The 5151-nt window shown below is 42.8% G+C and overlaps 1 non-coding gene across 1 annotated transcript; it reads right to left on the reverse strand.

The window, feature by feature from the left end:
- Positions 1-288: 288 nt before the first annotated feature.
- LOC121360478 lies at positions 289-357 on the reverse strand. Its single transcript, XR_005956215.1, has one exon. It is a non-coding gene; the product is annotated as a small nucleolar RNA SNORD58 (small nucleolar RNA).
- Between the last annotated feature and the right edge of the window lie 4794 nt (positions 358-5151).

A 5151-nucleotide genomic window follows, 5' to 3' on the forward strand; every position in this document is an offset into this window, starting at 1 on the left:
AAGATCTCCTGCCCATTTATTTCACCCGTGATTTGCATGCTGCAGGAGAAAAAAAAAGATGAACTTTTGGAATTAAAATCTCAATGACTTTGGTCAAGTTCTACTCAAATATTCACAAAAACAACTCACATTTCGTGGGATTGTCTGGATCCAGAGAGTAGCACACCATTTTTGGATCTCAGCTGCAAAAAAAACCAAAAAAAACAACAAAACCCCCATATTAAAGTTTCTGACACTGATAAGCAGAACCTGGATTGTTCACCTTACTGCCGATAACTAACTACAGGAGCTGCTCAGAAATTACACTGTCGTTTCACAATTAAATCCAAAGGTATCCTAAAAAAGTCATCACCACTGCCATAGCCTCTCCCTAGGGCCTGCTTCCACCTCACACCAGCCAGCTACCCCCAAACTCGCCATCTCCAACCCCTACCCGTCTCCCCCGTGCCAGCCCTGCAAATACCAAGGGGCAAATACATTGAGGCAGACCGAGACCTCAAGCCCTCGCCCCCTCATTGCCTCTCCAGGGCGCCCTGAGCAGGATGGGGGCGGATTGAGACGGCTCACTGACGGCCGTAAGTCCTCACCTCCAGACAGCGGCAGGGAAGAGGAAATGTAGGAGGCGTCCAGAGCATCTAGAGCCGCCTGCTCTCGCGAGAGTCCTGGCGAAATTTCGGCCAGGGAGCGCCGCGGAGGTGCCGCGCTGCGCCGCTCAGAGCGAAGAGAGTCGGAGAGACCATTGGTAAAGGCGCGGCGACGGGAGGGGTGAGGGACCGGTCAGGACGGCATATGCCTGTTATAAATAAGAAGCTTGACTAGGCAAATATTCAAGCAACAATCAATTTATTAATTAATATGGTAAAGTATGAGCAAAACAGCGCTGGGTACAGTGGGGGAAGTTTCCCTCCAACTGCACACCGATGGTTGAGGCTTACAGGTATTTATAGGGGTACACACAGCTTTCTCAGCAGTTTCGATTCCCAGCAGTTTCTATTCCAAATTTTTACGTCACAATTCTATACACTATTGTGAGTTAGTTTTTCTCAGGATGTACCCCAGAAAGGAGTATCCTCAGATAGTGGGGTTCGACTTCCCAAAGAAGAAAGAAGTCTTTCAGCTGGTGTGGTCCAGACTCCAGATGTGTGTCCACCTTTTACTTGCAAAGACTATAAATCTCATGACGGTGATGTCCAGCTTCCCTTGGTCAAAGCTATCAATCCTTGAGTTGATGTTCAACTTCCTTTCTCAAGCTGCTTTTTACTGTTTTGCTAAGGTGTTGAGATAAGCATATTTCCTTTACATATATTCTAAACCTATATTTTTAAAGCTCCTTATTACAAGCAATATTCTAAAATTATATTTCAAAAGGTTATTACTGCAAAGCTGTTTAAATGCTTAGCTACGTGCAGAAAGTTCCTGTCCAGCAGCAACATCCTTAAAGCTTTAATTCAGATGTTATTTGCAAACAAAGGATAAGTTCCAAGGCCTTTTTCCATGCTTTACTCCCGCAGTTATTTTTTTAGAATTCATCTTTTAATTGTTCCATGATCAGTTTCCACACAAATTACAATCACAAGTACACACACTACCTGTATGTACCTGACACGAAACACAACTTTGTATCTCACATGCCCATGTGCGAGCCCGAGGTGTGGAAGTAAAACACGCGTGCGCATCAGCCAGCGTCCTCGTGTCTGTGCGCGGTTCACACGGTCTATTCACTCTCAGCTCAAGGTCACTGTTGTTTGCAGACCAGAAATCAGCCGAAACCAGACTCAGGAGCAAGGCCAAGGGCTGCAGATAGATGGCAGCTTAGGATGAGAATAGAGAAGCACATCGTTTAACAGATATCCAGGAGACGAGACCAAAGAGGTTCATGTTTATAAATCAAAACGGGTATTTATTGCACCATTATAAAAAAATTTAAATGACTTGTTAAAGTAAAAAGTTTTAGGGTTTTTTTCCATTTTAGGCAGCGTTTGCAATTAGAACTGCTTGGGAAATCTGACAAAGCAGTGGTTCAATAAAACCACGTTTCCTGAAAGTGGAACCCAGCTCCAGCAAAAGGCTCATAAAGAAAAGTTTGACAGAGTGGGAAGAAAAAGGGAAATGACTTCCCAAGCAGCCAGTAGTCCAGGCACCTCCCTGGCACGAGAGTCTGAGTTTAACTCTGTGTTTAGAAATATGCCTTACTGTCTGTATAAATGCTCTGAGCAGGAGGTTATTTTTGAATCTTTTGTTTAGGGCTAAAATCTCCCATAGCTCTGAAGCTAGAATTTCACCCAGATGGAAAGAAGAAAATATTTGAACTATGACAAATATTTACATGGCTGGAAACTGTAGAGCTCTAAATGTGGCTGCAGCTCTCTATTTATCTGCCTTAAAATGTGCCTTTGCTTTCAAGGGAAAGCTTTCTACAAATTACATGTACTGCCAGTGGAGGAAACGGGCCTTTTCATGGGAAGCACCTTCACATGCAGCTTCTTGTTGGCAGCAGATCACAGAAACAACAAAACATTCAGAGAAAGCTGGAATAGAGGTGTGAAACATAAGTAGTTGACAGATGGTGGGAATTATTACCTGGTCATTGTGTTCATCAATTAAGTCCAAAGCAAATAGCACATTTTTGTTACTTAATTCTGCTTCCCCGACACATGGAACTGTTTACACTCAGCTGCTGAGGGCTTGCAGTGGTGGAAGCGTAAAGGTAGGAGCTTCTGCTGATGGTGTCAGGAAATTATATGCATGTTTTCAGCTTTCTTGGGAGGTTAACAACTGCTCTCAGAGGCAGCCTAGCACATATCTGGTGCTGAGATCAGGATTGAGGCAGCTGAGCATTCCCCCTTCTTGAGATTTACCCAGATTATTCCCCTAGTGCACCAGCTGCCTTGGATATTTAGCTTGTATGAGCTGACTAGAAAAGAACTTTTGTATCCTAAGCAGAAAATATAGGCATGTAAGTCCAAAATCATGTTCCTGAAAACTGCGTAGGAGGCAGCCACCTCCTAATCCTACTGGAATCTCAATTCCATAGGCTGTGCTGTGCATACCCAGGAAGACCCCAGTCTTTTAGCAGGCATTGAATGCAAAGATCCAACGCTGATCAGACCTGAACTGTTCCTCTACTTTGTGTTCTTGAAACTTCTGCCTGTAGCACCCTTCTGTGAAGGGCTCATCACAAGGGTGGTGCCGTCTTGAGATTTGCCTTTTTTTTCTTTTATATATTCTCTGTATTCTTTACACATATATTTCTCTCTCTGTAGCCTATTATTGTAACTTAGCTTCAGTATTTTCCTTGGCAGAAAGACAAAACTAATTCCAGGTGTTATAGATAAGGGAATAATTTGTGCTGGAAATATAAGTTTATTAATATGATATAAAGTAAAACTGTAAGATCATGCCAGCAGAGGGGAGGGGGTGATTGCCACACAGGACAGCTCGAAGCCAGGAAGGAGGTACATCATTAACATACGAAGAAAACCTAGCTCACACAGGAGATGGGCACTCTCCAATGGCACATGGACACCTGGCGATGATGGCCCATATAGATGTCCACCTCAGATAGACAAGACCATCAAGGAACATACATCTGAATGAAGGATTCTGGGAACTGGGGTCCAATACACATTGATTCCCTGATGTGGCTTTGTCCAGTACTGGACAGTGAATATACACTACATGAATATGAAGAACTCCAGAAGGGGACAAAGGGACTCTGCCGCAGGCAAGAAAAAGAGTATAAAAACCGAACTCTGCCGGGTCTCGATGGTGAACAGGGGGATTCGGTGCAATAGAGGCCGGATCATAGTTCACCCGCTCCGATCCTGGGGTCGGCGCAATTTTTTGATTGGTGGCGGTCGGGACTGTATATCGGTCGCGAATAAATTCTATTTTATTTTTATTAAATTGTCTGGATCAATTTTTACCTATAACACAGGATCCCTATGCTATCTTATTTCTCCTTAGAAACCAAGGTTGAGACCAGCTCTTCAAGACATATTTTTTTATAAACAGACTTTAGTCCTCATCTGAGGGGGGAGGATTTAGAAGGTGCTAGAGCTGGGGGGCATGACTTCACCGAGGGTGCTTCTAATTGGGGACTTTTCAGATGCTAATTTGCAAAATCTATAAAAATTGTACATGTATTATGCGGGGTATGCATCTTCAGCATTTTCCACCTGACGAATTGTGCAACTAAGGATCCTTATATGAAGCTAACCCTTTTTTATCACCCTAACTGTGTCTGGCTCATATTTCTAGAACCAGAGAAAAAGGCATCAAGGGCAGTAAAAGTTTCTACCATCTCCTGATGGTAAAAAGGGACAGTACCGATCTTAACCCAACAGCATGGTGGCCACAGCACACTATTGTGAAAAACGCCAATCACTTGTTTTTAAAATTTTTAAAAGTTTAATCATAATAAAATGGTTATAAAAATAGTAATATAGAGTAATAAAATTTGAACAATTGAGATTAGGACAATATGAGACAATAAAAACAAAGAGATACGGACATCCAGGTACCTTTTTCTGGGCAACACAAGCCCAAAAAAGGACACCCGTTAAGAGAGGATTAACCCTTAAAAACAATCACCTGTTGCATATTCATACACCTCATACATGATGCATAAGTTCCATTCAAACACAGGATTCTGTCTGGTCACTGTCAACTTCTCCTCTTAATCCTAATGGCGTCTTTTTGACTGAACAAGGGGAAGAAGTTAGTTTCTCCTGATAAAAGAGCAATAAATTCTCTTTCTCTGAAAGATTTAGGTGTCCTGCAGCCGCCATCCTGTTGTTAAAATGTTAATACAGCATAACTTTCTAACATAACACATATAATATTCATTTTAATATTTGCAAAAAGCCAATCATAAAATACGCATTTTTCACACTACCAAGACACAGGAGACCCATTTTCAATTTTCTTCCCTTGAGAGTTTTCAAAGCTTCTCTTTAACCACAAGGCCAGAGACTATTCTATGGCAAAGGTGTTCCCACCCTGCCTGCTGCAGCTTTTCTGCCAAGCAGCCCACAATGTATCTGTTTCAAATCTCTTCTCTGGATGTGCTCCTGGGACTGGAAGGGGACTGCATCCCTTAATCTGCGCTGGAAGAGCCCAGCAGGCAGCAGGGAGTATACAGATACAGGA

This window comes from Pyrgilauda ruficollis, unplaced genomic scaffold (assembly GCF_017590135.1).
Source record: "Pyrgilauda ruficollis isolate IOZ18807 unplaced genomic scaffold, ASM1759013v1 scaffold508, whole genome shotgun sequence".
Lineage (NCBI taxonomy): Eukaryota > Metazoa > Chordata > Aves > Passeriformes > Passeridae > Pyrgilauda > Pyrgilauda ruficollis.